General features: G+C 39.1%; 1 protein-coding gene across 1 annotated transcript in view; it reads left to right on the top strand.

The window, feature by feature from the left end:
• Positions 1-911: 911 nt before the first annotated feature.
• The window catches only part of LOC146809761 (toll-like receptor 12), a 114,112-nt gene continuing 92,380 nt past the window's right edge, over positions 912-22,643 (top strand). The window contains exon 1 of the mRNA XM_085614380.1: positions 912-962. The gene's annotated coding sequence lies outside the window, so the exon portion shown is untranslated. The remainder of the gene's footprint in view (positions 963-22,643) is intronic.

Here is a 22,643-nt window from a genome sequence, read left to right as displayed (position 1 = left end):
AATTTTGAAACTGCACCTAAAGGTACGAATTTTATTGAAGACATTGAATTATTTAAATTATCTTGCACCCGCCCCACCAGTGACCATAAGATCGGTCGCCCTGAAAACTAAAGGTGTCAGATGTAAAAAGCTGAGTGAAAAGCTAAACAATTTGTAATGGTGCAGAGAAATTATGGCGCTCTCCCTGAAACTGGCTGAAAGTCATGGTGCGACTTTTATACCTCGCAGATGGATGCCGCAGATGATTTTAAAGTGTAAACCCCAGTGTTTAGAGATGACTGTTGGCGCGTGTGCACTGCATCCTGAGGTGCACGTTATAATCTTAATTCAATGTGAGACCGTTTCACGAGTAATTGTACCAGTTTAAATAGAAATTTGAAGTAAGCTATGAATGATTTGCGAGGCAGCTGACAGTGAAAGAAATTGACATTGGCCTAATTGGAGAGACAGCAACTTGAACAGAAGAGATGTGTAAACGGTGAACAGCGTGAAGTACTTTTCAAGCTACTCATCTCAGCTGTTGACAACGTGATCAAGATAAAAAATATAGATTCAAACTACCACAAGTACCGAGTGCCTTTTCCTTTGCTTACTGCCACTTTTGATTGCTGCCTGCCTGCTCGATGAGGTTCCCAGTGTCTCTGTCTTGATCTGTTCTTCGCTGGAGCACCTCTCCTTCTGGTGACGTCGTGGAACCTTCGGGGGTACTGGTGGAGAGGCAGCACGTAGTGCGTCACACGCTTTCCAGTGCTTCTCTTGTTGCCTGGTTACCAGCGAGTGGCCGAAGAGGAACTTTCAGCACGTCTTCGCGCACAACGCAAAGCGGCCATATTTTGAAGTTTGAAGTTTTTCACTCATTAGCGCCGGGTAAATAAAAGGAACTGTCAACGTTGGAGAGTCTAAGAGGGAAAAAAGCCTGCCTGTGCACACATCTGCTATCTTTGTGATCTACGGCCGTCCCTGTAAGTGAAAATGCGATGCATTCATGATTTTGTTGAGAAGTTATGCACAAAATGAAATTACTTCATGAGAAAATGATTACACTTGATCGTCGGAGAAGCTGAGTTTTGCGCTCTGACCTACAATATAGTTTGCAAATCGTCATTGAACTGGCATGTTGTTTATGGATGTTTCTTAGCAACCTTTTTTCTTCATCTACAACGTGAGACGTTTTGTGGCAAACAATGTTAAAAACTAAGACAACAGTGCCACCTGGTGGACTTTTCAAGTATTTATCTGTGGCTCATAATCTCTTTTGCAAACATGATATATGAAACCATAGCAATTAGGGTAATAGTTGAAACACAGAGAGTCTAGCGCCAGGGAAGCCTAGAATTTGAAACGTAATTGGAAAAGTAACGTAATTGGAAAAATGGTAAAAGGAGTACACATATTCAAGAAAACTTGTCAAGCGTGCACACTAAAGCAACACTTTGTATCTTGTTTAATTTAAATGTTGTAAAATGTGTTTCGGGATCTGATGCTAACTTAACATGTCCACAGTGATTGCAATGTATGGTCATTATTTTAATATGTGATGCGTGGTAGTTTAATTTACATTGTTTTTTTTTAGGTAACTTATTTGTTAGGGAGGTGGATTTCCCTTTACATAGATTTTGTAGGTAACGGAGAATTATAGGAAGGAGGGTTCCCCCTGTGAAGTAGGTGTAAGTGTGTATGCAGTAGAGGGGATGTAATATTCCCTGGTCCTGTTATTTGTATAGGGAGGAGGTTTTTCCCCTTTACATAGATTTTGTAGGTAAAGGAGAAGTATAGGGAGAAGGATTTCCCCTTTACATGGATTTTGTAGGTAACGGAGAATTATAGGGAGGAGGATTCCCCCTGTGCAGTAGGTGTAAGTGTGTATGCAGTAGAGGGGATGTAATATTCCCTGGTCCTGTTATTTGTATAGGGAGGAGGTTTTCCCCCTTTACATAGATTTTGTAGGTAAAGGAGAAGTATAGGGAGAAGTATTTCCCCTTTACATGGATTTCGAAAGTAACTGAAAAGTATAGCGAGGAGGATTCCCCCTATATGCAGTAGAGGGGATGTAATATTCCCTGGTCCTGTTATTTGTTTAGGGAGGTGGATTCCCCCTTTACATTGTGTTTGGAAGTGGTTGGGATGTTTAGGGAGGTGGATTTCCCTTTACATTGTGTTCGGAAGTGGTTGGGATGTTTAGGGAGGTGGATTCCCCCTTTACATTTTGTTCAGAAGTGGTTGGGATGTTTAGGGAGGTGGATTCCCCCTTTACATTTTGTTCGGAAGTGGTTGGGATGTTTAGGGAGGTGGATTCCCCCTTTACATTTTGTTCGGAAGTGGTTGGGATGTTTAGGGAGGTGGATTCCCCCTTTACATTAATTGGTTGTAACTGGGATGTAAGTGATATATTACTGTGCATGCGGTAGAAGGCATGAGATATTCCTTGTTATTTGATTATATTTATGTATTTATTTATATTTACAGTATATTTCTTGCTTTATTATGATTGTATTTACTGCATTACATTTTACAGTATTATTATTACGACAAAAGAAGAGTTTTTTTCTCAATTCAGTACTGTTGTTATATGGTGTTTATTCTAAGATGTTTATCTTCTTTTCCTATGTTTATAGAATTGTATGCTATTTCATTTTGTTAATATTTAAAGGGGGGAGATATGTAGTGATCTGCTTCTAATGTTGTGCATTTCCCTTGCCCTGGTTCTCTGCCTAGCTATGTGATGTCACGTAGAATGTTGGGAATGTTGGGACTTGAAGGGTGGGAGTTGAAGATGATGGGCTGAGTAGCCAGGAGGCTGCTCCTGGTGGGGCTTACATAAAGACTTACAAAGGAACCTGTATGATACAACTAAGGAATAAACTACAACTTGAAGAGCATGTCTATGAGACTTTTTTTATTCCTACACTACGTGATTAGATCAGTTCATACGGAGTGCCTGAGTGAATGGATCAGAGCATGGATAGTGCCTGGGTGATTGGACGACTGAATAGGCAGTGCCTGAGTGATTGTTTGGATACTACCTAGGTGATTGGATGAGTGCATGGGTAGTGTCTCATTGAATGTATGAGGTCAAGGGTAGTGGCTGGGTCATTAGATGAGTGCATTGGTAGTATGTGAGTGAATGGACAAGTGCATTGATAGTGCCAGGGTAAATGGGTGAGTGCATGGGTAGTACGTAAGTGAATGGATGAGTGCATGGTTAATGCATGAGTGGCTAGATGAGAGCAAGGTTAATGTCTGAGTGAATGGATGAGTGCATAAGCAGTACCAGGGTGAATAGATGAGTGCATGGGTATTGGATGAGTGCATTGGCAGTGTCTGGGTAAATGAATGAGTGCAAGGGTAATAGCTGAGTGAATGCATGAGTGCATGGATAGTGTATGAGTGAATGGATGAGTGCAAAGTTAGCGTCTGAGTGAATGGATGAGTACATGGGTAGTGCCTATATGAATGGATTGGATAAGTACATGGGTAGAAGCTGAGCGAATGGATGACAGAATGAGTAGCACCTCATTGAAAGAATGAGTGCAGGGTAGCACCTAGGTAATTAGATCAATTAATAGGTAGTGCCTGAGTGAATGTATGAGTGCATGGACAGGTCCATGGTGATTGGAGGAGTGCATGGGTAGTGTCTGGGTGACTGCATAAGTGCAAGTGTAGCACATGGGTGATTGGATGACTGCATGGGTAGCGTGTAATTTAATGAATGAGTCCAAGGGTAGTGGCTGGGTGATTGGATGAGTGCATGGGTAGTACATGAGTGAATAGATAAGTGCATGGATAGTGCCTGGGTATTTGGGTGAGTGCATGGGTAGTACATAATTGAATAGATGAGCGCATGGGCAATGAATGAGTGAATGGATGAGTTCATAAGCAGTACCTGGGTGAATAGATGAATGCAAGGATATTGACTGACTGATTGGATGAGTGACTGGGGAGTGCCAGGGTGAATGAATGAGTGTAAGGGTAGTGGCTGAGTGAATGGATGAGTAGTTGGGTAGCAGCTGATTAAATGGATGAGAGTATGGGTAGCACCTCATTAAAAGAATGAGCACAAGGGTAGCACCTAGGTGATTAGATCAGTGTATAGGTAGTGCCTGAGTGAAAGGTTGAGTGCATAGATAGTTTGTTTGTGATTGGATGAGTGCATGGCTAGTGCGTGAGTAAATTTATAAATGCATGGATAGAGTCTGGCTGATTGGGTGAGAGCATTGACAGTACCTGGGTGATTGGATGAGTGCAAGGGTAATGCCTGGGTGAATGTATGAGTGGATGGATAGAGTCTGGCTTATTGGGTAACTGCATGGATAGTACCTTGGTGATTAGATGAGTGCATGGGTAGTGCCTGGTTGATTACATAAGTGCAAGAGTAGCACCTGGGTGATAGGATGAGTGCATGTGTAACATCTCATTGAATGCATGAGTCCAAGGATAGTGGCAGGGTGATTGGATGAGTGCATGGGTAGTAAGTAAATGAATGGATAAGTGCATGGATAGAGCCTGGGTAATTGGGCGAGTGCATGGTTAATACGTAAGGAAATGGATGAGTGCATGGGTAATGCATGAGTGAATAGATGACTGCAAGGGTAATGTCTGAGTGAATGGATGAGTGCATGAGCAGTACCTGGGTGAATAGATGAGTGCAAGGGTATTGACTGGAGTGATTGGATGAGTGCATGAACAGTGCCTGGGTGAATGAATGAGTGCACAGCTAGTGGCTGAGTGAATGGATGAGTACATAGAAAGTGTCAGGGTGATTCAATGATTGCACAGGTACTGCCTGAGTGAATGCATGAGTGCATGGATAGTCCCTGGATGATTAGGTGACTGCATGAATAGTGCCTGGGTGATTGGATGACTGCATGGGTAGTGTATTATTGAACTAATGAGTCCAATGGTAGTGCCTGAGTGATTGGATCAGTCCATGGGTAGTGTTGAGGGAATGCATGATTGCATGGATAGTTCCTGAGTAGCTGAGTGAGTGCATGGGTGATATGTAAATGAATGAATGGGTGCATGGGTAGAGCATGAAAAAATGGATAAGTACAGGGATTAGTGTATGATTGCTGGGATGAGTGCAAAGGTAGTCCTTGGGTGAATAAGTGAGTCCAAGGGTAGTGCTTGAGTCAAAGGATGAGTTCATAGGTACAGCCTGAATAAATGGATAAGTGCAGAGCTAGTCGCTATGGGATTCATAAGTGTGCAGGTAGTGTGTAGATGAATGGATGAGTGCATGGGTTGTGCCACATACAGTAGATTCTATTGTTTAAAACTTAGGCCTATTAGCTCTATGATATATGTTAAAGTACTTGTTAAAATGAGAAGATACATCAGACTTAAACATTGTCAAATTTTCAAATATAATAAAATCACTTTAAGTTTCAAGCATTGATATTAGTATATATATATACTACTTCAAGTATAACTTTGTTAAGAATAATGTAAGTTGCAATCGAGGTAAATAAAGCTTTGAAAATGTTTTTAAAGTCACATAAGAATACTAGTTTGTTAAAAGCAGAAGCAGTTTGCTATAGAAACTGTAACTGAAGTAAAAGGCCAACTATTAATGTAGCACTTTTATTGGTGTGTGCACTTTTGCAGAAAGTGAGTGTGATACTGCTCCTTGTGATTAGAATGATACTTTGCAAATAGTTTAAAAATTGGAAATTATTAATATTAGAAACAAATAACATTCAAATACATTAAAACATTTCTCCAGTTTATCATGAATGTTGCATTATGTATTCTTATCTTTGAGGTAATTTTGATAAATCATTCAGTAAATCTATTGTAGAGTAGTATTATCCTACACTGCATTAAATCTGTTGTCAATGTTGAATAGTATCTACTATAAAGAAGAACAAGAAAAACATTTATTTAATGATAATATATTAGAACAATTATGATATTACATGTTTGAGAACATAACATTAATTTATAATTAGATAACATTTTCAGTGTTCCTTTTTTACTTTTCTCAAATTGCACATAACTTCACCATACACAGAGATTTCAATGTAGCATCATCATTGAACAGCAGGGAAAAAACAATCAAATTGATTGTGCAAAAAAAACCAAATCAGTATAGTACATCATTATCAATATGTGTAACCATGTGTTTTCCTATCTACAATGTTAATCACTTCTTTCCTCTACATTAACTCTATTATTTATCACAAATACATTTGAATAAATGTACAATCTTATTTACATTTGGCACAATATTGATAACAAATATATAAACTATTTGCTATTGAACACAATTTACAAAATATAATATCTATTAGGCAAAAGAATAATCAAAACACTAATTATGAACACTAATAGATTGCATTGCTTTCTATTTTCTGTTGACATCTTCCCCAATAGGCCGAATGATATTCTCAGAACTTTGACTGTAGAAATAACATATAAGAATTTGGTAATTGAGAATGCAATTTAGGTTTGAATTCCAAGTGGTCAAATTGCAATGTGTCCATCCTTTGTTACACTTTAAATAAAGATTATAGTGTCCAAATGTTGTAGTAGGTCCATCATGGAAAATATTAGATACTGTTGTATAGATTCTTCCTGTGATAGATATTTGACTTCCCTTAAAATGTGTAATTTTTGTTTCCAATTTTCTTCCTTTTGCATTACAACGTTGTAACATGAAAATTACATATTTTCTAAATATTTCTATATGTAATGTAGACAACATCTCTGATCTACAATGTGAACATGTCATATCCTGATTTGCTGTTTTAATCAATTTGGTTAAAGGTAATGATTTGCAGTATGGTATTGTGAAGTATAGGAAGCATTTGAGTGGTAGACGTAAACAAACACTCCTCACTGTTACGGTCCCATTTGTAACTTAGTCCAAATAAGTCAGCAATGTGTAATCCTTTGTGTTCTAATACTGCAAGCATGAGCATTAGAAATTCTTGTGCATCTTGTTCTATGTTTAGAGTAATTGTCAATGAGCCAGCACATTTATCTAAAAGATGTTGAATGCCAGAAGCAGAATGTATTTTAATTCCGTCACTTACCAGCTGTCGAAATAAATTATTTCAGTGCAGAACAGAATCTTTTTTCACAATTTTCCATTGTGTCATGATGAAGATATGATAAATGAAACACAACATTAAGAACCACATTAGCATAACAGTTGTTAACTTTAACCATTTTCCAACTGATGTCCTACAATGTCATTATCACATTCCTCTTTTTTTTCTTCACGCCTTCAACTTTCTCTTCAATTGGTTTCTTATTTTTAGCCTCAGTTGAATGTTTGATATATTTCCATTTTGGACACACTACACGTTTCTCATATATTGGATATTCACCTAAATGAGGAGCATAAACTCTTCTTAAATGATTGTACTCTCTTACACAATTTGCATCATCACTAAGCTTTTTTTCATCAAAATCTATCAAATATAAACCAGACAATGTTCTTACTCTAGTCAATGCAACATATGCCATTCCCTTTTTGAACACCGTACTTCCAATATTTACAAAAGCTCTGTCTATGCTAGAGATAAAGGAAACTGATGTCTATGAAGATACAAGTCTTTTACAAGCAAAAAAAAAACAACACAATGCCCAATCAGGTCTCCCTAATTAATGTGGTCAAATTTTATCATCAAAAATTCTATTCCATCTCTATTTTGATAATTACCGAAATCAACAATTTTTCCCACTGCTCCATTTACTAAACCTTCTTCTACATTTGGATTCAGGAGGTAGGGTTGCTCTTATTCTGTTAGACCTGTCACCGGTGTTCAACACTGTGCCACACTCCCTGCTCCTCGACCGTCTCCAGGAAATTGGAGTTTTGGGGTGTGCTTGGATGTGGCTGAAATCTTTTCTTGAGGGCATAATGCAACAAATTTGGATCCCTTCTTTCTCATCCTCCCCCCAGACTGTGACCTCGGGAGTGTCACAAGGGTAAAGTTTAAGCCCTTTTCTTCTTAACATTTATGTCACTCCCCGAATGCAGATGGCTGAGGAGCTCAGCACCAAGGTCATCGCTTATGCTGATGACACCCAGCTCCTCTTCACATAGAAGAAAAGCGATTCCTCCACCTCCCTAGCTAAATCTTGTCTGTCAGGCATCTTTTGATGGTTTTCAACTACCCAGTTAAAATGCAACGAGGAAAAAACTGAGATCCTTCTTTTCGCCCATCAGTTCCGGAAATTGTTCTGGCCAGACAAATCTCCAATGCCGACCTCAGAGGGCCAACCGGAAAAAAAAAATTGGAATCTGGTTTGATGAGATGTTGAACTTCTCTACTCAGATCAAGAAACTTACAGGTCAGTGATTTGGCATACTGAAATCCCTAAAAAGGTTCCTCCCTCTTCTGCCTATGCCAGCAAGGGAAACTGTCACCTGTGTGCTGGTATCCTCAAGCCTTGATAATGCCAATGCCTTGTACGTAGGACTGCCCAGCTATCGTCTAAACAAACTAAAGGTGGTACAGAATGCCGCAGCCAGAACTCTTCTTAGTATTCCCATAAACAATAAACACCAGAGTGAGGCAACACCTGTGTTTCTTGCACTGGCTGCCTGTAATGGAGAGGGTGAATATTAAATCCCTGGTCCTGGCACAGTCAGCTCTCTATGGACATGGTCCTGCTTACCTGAGAAAGTGCTTCACGCTCTATCTTCCCACCTTATGAGAGATGGAGGGGGCTCTCTTGCTTTCAGGGCAGCTTCAGCCTGCAACCTTCTTCCCTTTGACCTCCAAATCATTCAGGGTCCCAAGCTTTTCAGGAAAAGGCTTGACTTTTCTCTTTCTCTAGCCGTTTCTTTCTGCCTTCTCTTCCACTGGGCTCGTGCTGGGACACACTTCTGAGAAGCTTTGCGCGCTACAAATCCCATAAACATAAACATTCAAATTATGCTGCAAAATTACTCGACTGTTTTTACATACATGTAAGCTCTTTTCTAATCCTGCAGTTTTAGATATAGACTTTTCCAATCCTGAAGTTTTAGGTACAGACTTTTCCAAAGAATCCAATTAAACCTGTAGTTTCTCAGTAGGAATAATTGTTACTCCCTGGTGTTACATTTTGTCAATAGCTTTATTTTCCAGAATTTGTTGTTTTTCCAGTTTTAGTACTTGTTTATTGAATGTAGAACACTCTTGCAGTGTAGGCATTAGGCAAACTATAGATTTGTTTTCTACAAGCATTTTGTACATTACTTTTGCTGCTGTTTGTTCCGATGTTAGCAAGTTCCTTAGTAGCCGACTTTCTAAAACTTGTTTACAATGTTCTGTCAACATACCAACTCTTATGTCTTTAAGAATATTGCCATAATCTTCATCACCTGCTTGTCGCATATTCATAACTAGTTCTTTATATTTAAAGTTTATATTTACATTCCCAATACTTCCCAAAGATTTCCTTGTGTCATCATGGAGAAATGTTTTAAAAATGGGTTGTCCTTTAATTGGAGTAAGTTGTAGAAAGTCTCCAAATACAATTAAATGTTTTCCTTCAAACAGAACATTGTAATCTGTTTTTAAAATCTGTTGCATTTGCAAGTGTGCAAACGTAAGCATTAAGTTTGATATCATGCTCACCTCAACAATTATTACAAGTTTTAGTTTCTTCGTGGTCGCCAGCTGTTAAAGGGTGGTTTTCAGTGTGTACTACACCACCTTAATTTGAGCAGGGGTGCTCTATCTAAAATAAGGAAATGCACGTGTGAGATGCAGGAACTGAATCAAGAGTGGCATAATTTATTTAAAGAAACAATTTCAAACAATAAATGTTAAGATACTTGGTTAAGACCAGGTGTCAAAGACATATTTTGAAATGAAGAGCAAAAACATGCAATTTCAATGAGGCTTAAAATCCTAATAATGCAAAGAGAGAAATACCTTTCAAAATACAATAAAGCATTTGCAACCTTAGACAAGAATTTCTAAAATGAGGGCAACGGTTAACCGGGGATCACACAGCTTTGTGACTCAAAGATTTCATGAAGCAAGGTGGTCCGTTGAATGGACTATGGGCAGCTCTATTATATTGGTTTAATGAGGAAGTGCTTGACCAGAAGTCTGGCTTAAGACAGGTGTTTGATTGTCAATCATACCACAATTTGTACATTTATCAGAACCGATGTTTTTCACCTCACGGAATTTTTATAAGAAAGCGGAAGACTACAATGGGTTAGAGGTAATTTTCTCATGCCATGTGGCTTGTCTTGGTTACCTGAAGCTAGCAGAAAGACAGTAACATGAAGGAATTGAAATATTGCAACTGGCCCCCACCAACATTGTACCACATTGTATTCCTCTTGGCTCGAGATGTTTCCTGTTCTGTGGTATTGCTATATTTCAGTGGGTGTGAGAAGAGAAGTGCAACGAGGGAGTGCGGGCTCCGTGACTGGCTCGGTAACTGGTTTACAAAAAAAGACATCAAGCTGTGGCTCGCGTTCTACGCAGGGAGATGTCTTTGTGAGATTATCAGAGGCAATTATATGGTAAAACGGGACCCTGTTTCACTCTTAAGACCTCATAACAAGCTTCTCCCAACAGCTTTTGATATTCCAATTTTTAATCATGTTCAACAGGTAGCATAAGTGATCAATGTAAAGCAATACCTTTAATGTTGTGTACTGCTAATCCAGTTGGAACTGTTATGACACAAGATACATGTGATTCTGTAGTTTTGTGTGGATAACTGGTCAAAACTTGAATTAAGAAACATTTTCCTGTTCCAGCTTGATCACTAATGTTCAATAGAATGGGTTGAAGTTATGAACATTATCATTTGTTTTTTTCATGGAGCAAACCTTGTTCTACCTGTTGTTTGACTTGTAGATATATTTTTTTGTTCAATATTTAGTTTTTCCTCTAACTTTTCAAACTGAATATTATCCTGTTGTGCTTGCTGCATTGCAGTTTCTACCTCATTCATTGCTATTGCTGCTTCATTTTCAATAATTGGTTGTCCCAGTGGATCTTGAGTTAGTGGACCAGAACTCTGACTTCTTTGTGAACGTTATCTTTCTATTTCAGCTGCAATAGTACCTTCTTGTTCAATCTCATCATTTAACATGTGTAAGTAAGTTGGAAAAATTGTACGCTGAATGCTGTCTTTAGTTGCATTAAAAGAAACTTCATAGCAGTCAAAATCTCCAAGTAATTCTGTTTCACTACCCCTTGTCTTTAACAGTTGCAGATGTGCTAAATAGAAATATGTTCTTATCTGCAGTTTCACAACTCAGTTTTCTGTGATGAATATGATTCCCTTTGACATGTTTCACTAAACATCCATCACATCCAATTACTGCATATTTTTCTTCTTTTATATTTTCTCTAACATTCTTTTTAAACCTATAATGCTGAAGTATTTCATACAGACATAGGTTTTCAAGATGTGGACTCCTTTTGGGATAGTATGTATCCAACATATTAGTTTTGACTATGTCAGCACATTCTGGCTCATACTGTGCAAAGTATTCGATTTCTTGTAAAGATTTCAATACTCTATTTCGTGTAGAGGTCAGGCCGAGACTTATCCAAATGATTCCTCTTAACTTTAAATATTAACTGGCTGAGCTCAAGCGATCCTAACATTCGTAGGATCCGATCTCTCTATGGAAAAGCATTTTCAAGCTGAAGTTGTACAATTTCTTGCTTAGACTCTTTTCTGCCAACATTTCTTCTCCCATTTCTTTCCTCCGACTTTTCAGATTTTGTAATACATTATGTAACATAATGGGCAACAGCAATTGAATTATCTGCAGCATACTGAATATTCATGCTTGCATTCCACATTTTTGAAATAACTGGATTGTAGTCATTAATGCACTTGGAAGCTTCTGTTCTTCATAAGTTGTATGTATTCTTCGGAGATTTTCAAGTTATTGATTTTCTCACTGCTGAAAAAAACTATTTACTCTTCCTTTAGAAATTAAAGGACGTGGGAATTCAAAACGACATTTTGTATAAAATGTTCCTTTACATTTATATTTCCGTCTCTAGTATTTTCCACATCCATGACTTTGAAAGCTTAAAACTTGTTGTCTCAAACTCTTTTCTTCTCCTTCTGAGACAAAACAGTTTCATCACCATCAGTTCCAAATTGTAGTGCATTCTTTATCCATAATAGCATGCGTATATGAGGAGCACCTCTGGCCTGGTACTCTTTTTGCCAAAATAAATCAGTTACCTCTCCAAGCAGTGGAACCCTTTTGTTGCAGATAAAGGACATCATAGCTTGAAACCTATGGTTAAAATATCTGAAGACATTTACAGGATCCAAACAACAGAGTTCTCCAGCTGTCTTCAGTTCAATGTTTTTGACATTTGAAATTCCTTCTCGAAGTAAATCATCCCGTGCATATTCAACACAGCTAAGTTGTAAACCATGTAGGTGTACCTAGGTTTCATAACATGCATTTAGGTTCACCATGGCGTTGAAACCAATATTCATTGATGACACGTTGACATGCCTTCAAATTAATTAACTGAGATTCTAAATTTTCATCTCTTGAACCTTGTCCGTGAACTCTTTTTCAGAAACATGTTAAAGATGAACTCCTGTTTTTAATTTATGGTTTACTGCATATGAAAGTGCAGACAAATCTCTTTCAAACAGAAGATGAAATATATATGGAATGCACTGCCGAAACCTTGGATTTTCACAATACATTCTTGTTGATCGGTATTCGGATGCTGGAATCCGTACAGCTCTCTCATCAAATTATCCACCGTCTCCAGTGAGGATTAGCTGTGGAAAACAACAAGCTTCTAAACTTTTTTCCCAAACAATCATGGGAGTTCCCTTTGCTTCTTTCATATGAAATAAATCAATACTGTTTCCTATGATTTCAATCGAATGCAGAGGATGTATAGTATAATGTTCATAAATCTCTTCACTCCTGGACTTTTTCCACTTTTTCAATTCGGCCACTTGAGATTACTGTTTAATCTTGTAAGCATATTACTTGTTCATCAACATTTACAGTTTTATAATAAATATTGTTCTGTACCAGGTATAATTTCGCGTTTTGAAGTTTATTAACATTGACAAACTCTTGCCAAATTTTTCTACTCTTTATTGGTACATCATGTACTAGAATAACTACTGGCTCACTTTCCTCGCACTCTAACCAACAGTTTCAATGTTTTACTTAAAATCTAAAGGTAAGTACATAACTCTTCCTTTCAGGCCTTTTTGCAAATCTGTTGGTGGCAGCTTACCTGTTTTTGGCTCCATACCAACAGTGGGCTGAAATGTGTGTACAGATTAAATAAGAATAGACACATATACATTTATATCTGCCAGTTCCTGAGGAATAGGTGCCAACTCAAAGTTGGTATGACTTCTATAGCTGGTATTCTGTTTTCTTATAATTTGTTGTAACAATACTTACAAATAACCTGATCACTAGCCAGCTAGGTGGAGACTCTCCGCAAGTATGCCTCCAATTTTAAACCTTTTAACTCACATTTGTTAAGTTTTAATTACGGATGTTAGCAGCTTTGGCATTTTTTGCTTTTTGCTTTCTCTGTTGGCTCCTACCTACACGTCCTCCTCCAGGGCTGCTGCCCACTCCACCATGGCTGTTTGGGTGCCGTTTGAGCAGAGGGAGCAAACACAGAAAAGGTGACGTCCAGGATGTCAGCTGTCCGCCATCTTGGCAACTGAAATTCTACTCTTTTCATTCTGAGCTCCCGAGCTCCGCTCCACTCTCCTATTTAATCAAATCCCAACGAGGACCTGCAGCGGGCATGCCAAAGGCAAGGCCATCTGCGCCCGTCCGCACCTGGAAACCGCCAGCTGTCAGGAAGACTGCATCTTTTTGGGTAAATCATGTCCCATAAACCGTACTCAAGCTTGGAGCTTACTTACATTGGAAAGGACACTCTCGGCATCTCTTGTAGAGAGAAACTTCATCTATAAAAAAAAATAGGTAACTGGCAATGCAACATTTGCAAGTTCTCCTGGATGTATACCACCGCTTTAGCCAGGTATAAGGCCCTTGGGCCATCAATATATGACTCTTAACCAGCAAATCTCCAGTCAGTAACAGTATCATTAATACGGAAAAGGCCAATCTCATCCCCCCAGTTGCAGCGCACTTATTTAAATGCACATTCCATCCCTAAGAATGCTACAGAAGTTTGGAATCTTTTAGATTCAACAAAGCCAGATATATGTTTCATTACTGAAACCTGATTAAACCTGTCCTCATCCCCCTCCATAGCTAGAGCATTTCCTGAAGGCTATAGTGTAACTAGGTGTGACAGACAGCTCAAAAAGGGAGGGGGAGTATCTATTACATCATAAACAAACTTTTAAAAACGTAGATGTTGAACCTCTAACCTTGCCATTGTATTGTGTACTGCCCACAGCTGCCATGGCGCCTAGATATCCCTTTGGGGATGATTTGTGCGCACAATAAATTATTGAAGAAATAAATAAATCAAACTGACCTTATACAATCAAATAAAGACCAAATTGCTGCCACTTATCACTGTTTTCTTTTTCACTTTTTAAACATAAATCAGCATTTCTAGTTTGACTTCTATAGTGAGTACGTCGAGAACAAATACATATATATATATAGTTTGTTTTTTCAGATGAAACTGTGTTAAACTTTGTAATTTCTTCTGCAAAATGATCAATAGTAATCTCTTTCTCCTAATCTTCAACACCTATGCTTATCAAACACTCAGGGCCATACTCTCAATGAAGTGTTGGAGAAAGGCATTAGCCTTCTTGGCTTAACGCCTCTCTGCGACACTTCGGAAAGGCGAGGCTGCACCCTTTTCTCAAGGATTCGGCCCAGCCTCGCGATTTCCCCTGCGATGGTGCTAAGTTTCACAACTTAGCACCAACGTAGGCACCCTTGCACCAGAGTGCAAGGGTGTCTGCAAGCAGGGAGGTTTGTTTATGTACAGGAAGTATCCCTTCCTGCACATAACAAACCTTAAATGTCAGTTTGTAAATTACATGTGTGCTGCTTCATGCACCACAAATGTAAGTTACAAATTGGCATTTTAAAAAAAAGGTTTGCTTATGTGCAGGAAGAGACAAATTCCTGTACATAAACTAACCATGGCATTTTGCTTTTTCCATGTGTGCTGCACAAGGCAGCACACATGGAAAAAGCAAAAACGAGGAAAACATAAAGCATTTCTCCTAGCTTCGCCACCTTAAGACCAGATTTTTCCTGGTCTAAGTTTGGCACTACCTCCTATTTACGCTGCCCTTGTGAATAGGAGGTAGCGCCAAACAAAATGGGTGTTGTGGTGGAACACCCACCACAATACCCACTGCACGCCACTTTCACGCTAAAAACAGCGTGAAAGGGGCCCTATTCACAAGGCAGCGTTAAGCCGCGTTAAGTCACTTAACGTGGCTTAACGCTGCCTTGTGAATAGGGCTAAGCCCCTATCGCCACCACAACATCACTGAAAGTGATGTTGTGGTGGCGATGGGGGCTTGAGAATATGCTCCTCAGTTTCTCTAAACTCCTCTTCAGAACCAAAAAAATGAAACTGTACAACATCACAAAGTTGCTGTACATCTGATACAGCATGATGCAAAATAATTGTATTCATTTCACTTAAACATACTGCAGGCGTTTTTACATAGTAAAGTCACCTTACTAAGTTCGGTATTTACGAGTGATGTACAGCTAACATTCTTAAATTATGAAAAGTACTTTGGCAAACTTTTCTTGAAACATCTTAATCTTCTGTTTAACACTTTTTTGCATATTGTCGTAATAAAAATTGGAATATGTCAATGGACTCCTGTTGTATACTGCAAATACTGCTACCATCACACTTATATACCGGAGCATTTGTATGCTTTCCTTGAACTTCTTCAGATATTACTTCTTCTACATTACTGGGAACCATTTTTTCCTTCGGAATGGGAGAGCCATCTTTCATCTCATAACATCAACCACTAGTATCAACTGCATACACTAATATGTTCGCTTGAAAATAGTTCTCTTCATTAAAGAAAGGCTCAGTACTGAAAGTGTGCTTCCATTTACCAGTAAAGGTTTTACAAAAGGTACTTCTATTAACAACTCTTTTTCTTTTGCTTTTCTCCTTCATAAACACCGTTGTTGTATCCAATGTTCTCATCCTCTTCAATATTAATATAAGTCATTTTTTTTCAATTCAGAAGCTCTATCTACTGCACTTTCAATCTGTTGCTTTTTCTTATAAGCGGCTGATCTTTAATGTTTTTTAAATGTTTTAATAAATTTGGAATTACTCTACTTCTAAACATTTTTCTTCTTGTATCCTCTTTCTGCCTTCTTGTAATATGCGTTGTTTTTCCATAATTTGATGTTATTTCAGCATGACAATTTTAGTTTTGCTTCTGATTTGTTGTAAAACGTTTATTTTTATTTTCAACATTTTCCACATTTTTCAATCTCTTGAAATGTTTCTTTAAGAAACTGTTTAGTTCTGTTACCAGAACAGTTTTTTTCCTGTATAAACTTCTGTGCATCATCTAATTTCCTATTTTCTTTAAGAGGTACTGGTTTTTTTTGTTCTCTGTTCATGTTTTCTTGCTATCGTCAATTTTTGTTTTTTCCAAATAAAGAAAATATCTAGAAAACAAAGAACAGTTTTAACAGTTTTTTACATCAATTACTAATTTTAAATTAATTAGTATTAATATTCACAATGCACCATTCTCTCCATAACAAAACAATATGTAGGATACCCAAATATGTACATTAGCAAAGCTGTAAATGGTTAAAACTCTGAGAGAAAACTTTTATAAATTACTGTACACTTTTATTTTCTAAATTTATGTACAAGAAGATGTATGCATTACCTTTTGCTCATAATACAGGGCAGTCAGATTTTTAACTCTATATTCCAGTTCTTCTGTGATTGCTACCTGGGTAAATCATCTAGACTTTAGCGAATAAATGCTGTAGTAGGACTAAGAACATTTGTCCAGCTGTATGTAAACCTACATACTTTTTAATTTAGGGTCATCAGATGTACAACACGTATCGGAATACATGCAGAAGTAGCGACATACTTCAATCATGATAGCACGCAGATATATTCAAACCTGACACAGTGCACTTTCATTTAAAGCAGGCACCTACATTTTGCGGCCTACTTCAAGTGTACCTCTCCAAACACTGATATGAAGTAGCATAAACACTAATCCATCTGCCAACATGTTTTAAACCTCACTTTTCTCTTGCAGCTTCATTATTCACTGACAGCTCACAAAGGTAGGCCTACACAAATATAAAAGGCCTACTCTTCTCATGTCACTGTTGTAAGTCTCACCATGTTTCCCAAGGCCTCATTGTGTGTGTCTCTTTGTGGTGACATGATACATCAAATGAAGCCCACAAATACTAGAATACCTCTGTATCACACCACATGCTCCTTAGATTTGTGTAGAAGAAGGTGTATGTATTACTTTCTCTTCTTTATGCAGGGCAGGTCAGTATTGAGCTCTCTATTCAAGTGCTTCTGTGACACCTACATAGGTAACAGATGTCTGCTTCTGTGAGTGAATACTCTAGTAGGAGTTGCAAGATGAGTGCACCTGTAGGATAAGCAATATATGTTTTAAGTTAGGGTCATCAGATGTTCAACACGTGTCAGAATACATGTAGACATAGACACATACCTCAGTCATGATAGCAAACAGATATTCAAACTTGACACAGTGCATTTGCGTTTAAAACAGACACCTACATTTATGCAGCCTCCTTCAATTGTACCTTTCCAAATACTAATATGAAATAGCACAAACACTAATCCATCTGCCAACATGTTTTAAACCTCACTTTTCTCTTGCAGCATCATTATTTGCTGACAGCTCACAAAGTTAGGCGTATGCAAATATGAAAGGCCAACTCTTCTCATGTCACTCTTGTAAGTCTCACCACGTTTCTCAAGGCCTCAATGTGTGTGTCTGTGCCTCTTTGTTGTGACTTGACACATCAAAAGAAGCCTACAAATACTAGAATACCTCTGTTTCACACCTCATGTGAATTAAAGCCTAAAGATCACAGAAATTTACAAGTAATGGTTAATACCACAATCCATAACTCACACATGAGAAATTCAATCCCTAACCTGCACACCAAATGCAATGAGAATGCAATGAGAATAAATATCTACAAAATAAGATACTGTAAAAGCGACAACTATTAATGTATTGCTTTGAGTATATATTGTTAAAAAATTGGTTGTTCATTTAAGTGTTCTTCCTTTTTGTGTAAATATTGTAACGTCATAAGCGGTGTATTTAGTGATTTTCTCAGTGAATTTCTGCATTTTTCATAAACAATATTGTGATGTTATAACCAAACCTCACCATAAATTATTTTTAACCTTTGTTTTGTGTAGTGTTTTTATAGTTTTTTTCAATCATATTCAGCAGTTGTCTAATCTCCAGTCACCGCACCCATGAAGGGTGGTGAGGCCCCGCTGTGTTTGACCTTAAGATGTATGCTACAGGGGTTGACTGCAGGTTTTGGGCTATCTGTAGGATCTGGATAAACGCAGTACGGGCAGCCATTCCCCACTAAACACTGCCTGACAGATTGCATCTTAGAAAGTGTATCCGGCGTGGAGTGAGAATAATGATTATTCATTTGTGGACAGGGGCGGCTATGCCATTGGAGCGGAGGAGCGTCGCCCCACATACGTGCCCCTCAAAGCTCCAGAGATAAACAAAATAAAATGGTAATTCATTACCATTTTATATTTTATCATCCCATCCTGAACTGAGTGTCAGGATGGGGCGGGGCCTGCTGAGTGATCATGGAGGAGTCTTAGGCAGAGGTCTGCCTTTGCACTTGTTTAAAGTTCACATGTGTCTTTAGCCAGCTGTCTTGAGACAGCCAGCCACCCAAGCACACTTTAAAACTCTCAACCCAGCTGTCTTAAGACAGATAGGTTGAGAGCAAGTGCAGGCATCCAGTGTCCTCGGCTGCTCCCACCAATCATGGCACTGCTCACTTGCTGGTTAACAGCACGAGAGCAGGCCTGGATTGATCGATGGAACTTGCTGGATCCTGCACTGCAGTCCCAGCAGACGAGGTCGAAGTGAGGAGGATGTCGTCATCAGGATCTGGTAAGTGTTTTTCTTTTCACTTTTATTTTGTTTGTCTGCCCCCCCCAGCCTCAGTAGATGCCAGCCACCACTGTTCGTGGAATATACGATTGTTAGTCACAAGTTTTATGTTAAAAAGAGGATAGTGCTTTTTGAAGATTCTATCAAAAAATATTGCCCCTGGGGTCTAAATGATGTATCTATATGTTGACCATGCAAAATAAATTAACATTTTGAAACCTGAACACAAAATAGAGTCTGTGTTTAAATTAATTAATTGTATTGCAGACAGCCATATTGTTCTCTCACAATTGCACACTGTTGTCACTAAGCACTTAGCCTGACCCATTGTTTTTGAGCACCTATTTGTTTCTAATTATGTTTAAGTATATTTACAATTATCATAAACAGAAACTAAAACACTTTTCAGATTCACATGCCAAGTTTGTATGGAGGGTTTGCTGCAAGGCCTAATCTTAGACTAGGCCCTGCACCCAACCCGCTGTGGGTGGGCAACCCATGCTGTACACCCTATTCATGACCTTTGGCCGTACAAAGCAGGGATCGACAGGAGGGCTAACCCACAGTGGGCAGCCAATCATTGCCTTTACTGCACAAATCAAAAAGGTGATGGATGGAAGGCTTGAATTAATCTCAGTCACTGGCGATGATTTGTGCTTGCTTGCCAAAACATTGTTTTCGCCCACTGTGCCATTCTAGACATAGAGAGACAGAGACTCTACTCCTGCAGTTCAGGTTGGACTATTCCTATAGGAGGAGGCTCAATACTTACTTTGAATTGGCTGGTTCCTGTCTCAGGTGGCATGGTGGGCAAAAGAAAGATGGGCTGAGATGCAGCCCAAATTAGTCACACCAGGCTGAGATTGATCAAAGCATTCCACCGCTCACTTTTTTGTGCACCTCAATTGGTTGCCCTATGTGTGGCAGGTATGCTCAGAGGTGGGTTCTCCTCACTGTGCTATAGGACAAAAGCTACACCAGACTAAAGATGTCCAAATAATCCATAACCAGTCTTGGGGTGCTTCTGTTCCCATTAAGAGTGAGCATGCTCTTACAGTTTGGGCTCGACTATGCCTACTAAAGCAGGATCATGACTGATTTTCTTATAGCAAATTCCTGCCTGAAGTGGCATGGTGGGCAAAACAATGATGGTCTGGAATGCAGCCAATAGTAATTGCTAGTGGGTAAGATTAATTCAGAAATTCATTCCATCACTTTATGTGTACCTCAATACATGTGCAGTGGGTATTAACTAAACCTGTCCTTTAGGTAGACCCTGCTTTCAATTTTCTTTTAATTTGGACAAGTTGTGAACCTTTACTAACTAATGGGGATCTTCCATGATGTCTGTGGACTTGGTTCTGGGTCTGCAAAACCAGTGAAAGGTCCAGCACAGTCCCAAGAAAGCTTTGTGTGTTTGTATTCCCTTCCCATAAAGTTGGCTGAGGTTTTACATTCCTTGGCCAGGTTTCATGGACTTTGTGGCCTGCTCCGGAAACCAGGAACCCAGCACCAATGTCTGAAAATCATGCTGCCAAATATTTTTTTTTAAACTTTTATTTATGGAGCTCATCGGGGACCCCCAAGCAATTTAAGAGATCAGGAAATGCTCCCCCTTCAACTACATGACTTTCTTCAGTTTTTTTCCAGAATTCAGTGCCTTCATAATGGCGATTTAATTAAAAAAATTATATATTTATACATAGATTTCACAGGTGGTAAAACCATATTCACTGCGTAGTTCTGGTTAGGTAAGACTTTCCACAAAAAGACATTTGTGGTTTTCTTAAGAACTTTGGCTCAATTTGATGCATCTGCATGAACATTTCCAATAAAAAGATTTGATCAACTTTTGGCTTGGCATGTTCTGTGCAGATCCACCATTAATATATTTCACACAAGGACTTTAGCTGAGATCCAGACTAAAAGCCAGAGGCATAGATCGGAAACCATAGGACACTGCAGCTGACCTGTGCATGCTATTTTTAGATTGAATTTGTGTTGCGATTGGAAATTTAATTTGAGCATGTGTTTTGAGAAAAATACTCACCACTCACGGTAGAGAAGGTTTGTCCCTGTGACACCGGCCAAGCGCCGATCTTACTTCCTGGTAAATCACCCATCAGGGGCATCCAATCAATGAGGGCGGGAGGAGGAGCTAAGGCTGCAGCCGGCCATTTAATACCGGTCGCAGTGCTGGAGCAGGCATTTTAGGACACTGCCGCTGCCCTGTGCACGTTATTTTTAGCTTGAATTTGTGTTGCGATTGCAAATTGAATTTGAACATTTGTTTTTAAAAAAGACTCACCTCTCATGGTAGCGAAGGCTTGTCCCTGCTACACCGGCCAAGCACTGATCTTACTTCCTGGTAAAACGCCCTTCAGGGGCATCCAATCACTGAGGGTTCGAAGCGGAGCCAAGGCTGCAGCCTGCCATTTAATGCCTGTCACAGCTTGGGAGCACAGCGGACACGCGCAGCGGGCACGCCTGTGGAGGTACGAAGGTGCCCCAAAGGCAACCCCCAGAGACAGGATAACAATGGGACATCTGAACTTATAATTACATACCTAAATACTCGCTCCCTGGTAAGATACGAATTAGATCTATTTCATCTACTGGACTCAACTAAACCAAACATCCTCTTATTAACCGAAACCTGGCTCACACAGGAGTCCTCCTCTGATATTCTGGCAGCCCTCCCCAACAACTATTATATCCTTCAGGCTAATCGACCGGCTGGGAAAATAGGGGACGGGGTAGCTGCCATAATTCACCAGGAATTAAAATTTACCACACTCACTATGCTAGATATCACCTCAATGGACATTCTAGTTATTAAACTGGACCCAGCTTTGGTACCCTTAATTTGTGTACTGCTATATAGGCCCCCTTAGAACATGCCCCTTTCCCTCCGAATATCAGGAGAGCTGTTGGCCCATCTAATAATCAACCATGCTAAAACTCTGCTGATCGGGGACTTTAATTATTGGGCCAATAACATGACGGGTGAACCTCATTCTGCAGAATTGACCGATCTACTTAATGGGTTGAACTGTACTCAACACGTGACATTCCCTACACACATCAAAGGACACACACTAGATCAAAATTGGACATCTAACTTCATGATGTCCACATTGAAGGTATCCCACTGCACATGTTCGGATCACTTCCTAATAAAGTTTGTGATTAATAATATAACCACAGTCAAACCCCCAGTTAAAGGAGGACTTATGGAAAGGAAATGGAACAGCATTGATATTAATACTTTCTGCTATTCACTGGCGAATACAGTTCCCATCAACCAGCCATCCATTAACCTAAGCGAGGAAAACATCACTGCTTTGTTAACAGCAGCTAGTAGTAAACATGCCCTCTTCAGGATAATAAAAACAGCCAGGCGTCATGAGGCCCAGAGACGGTTTTCAGAAGACCTAAAAATTCAAAAATTAGTCCTGCGCCAGACTGAAAGGAAGTGGAGATTGAACTATTCCCCAGATAAAAAACACTACATAAGACCTTCAAATGGATCCACCTCGAACACAGAA

The sequence above is a fragment of the Triturus cristatus genome, chromosome 7, assembly GCF_964204655.1.
Source record: "Triturus cristatus chromosome 7, aTriCri1.1, whole genome shotgun sequence".
Classification (NCBI taxonomy): domain Eukaryota; kingdom Metazoa; phylum Chordata; class Amphibia; order Caudata; family Salamandridae; genus Triturus; species Triturus cristatus.
This window is presented reverse-complemented; position numbering and strand designations above follow the sequence as displayed.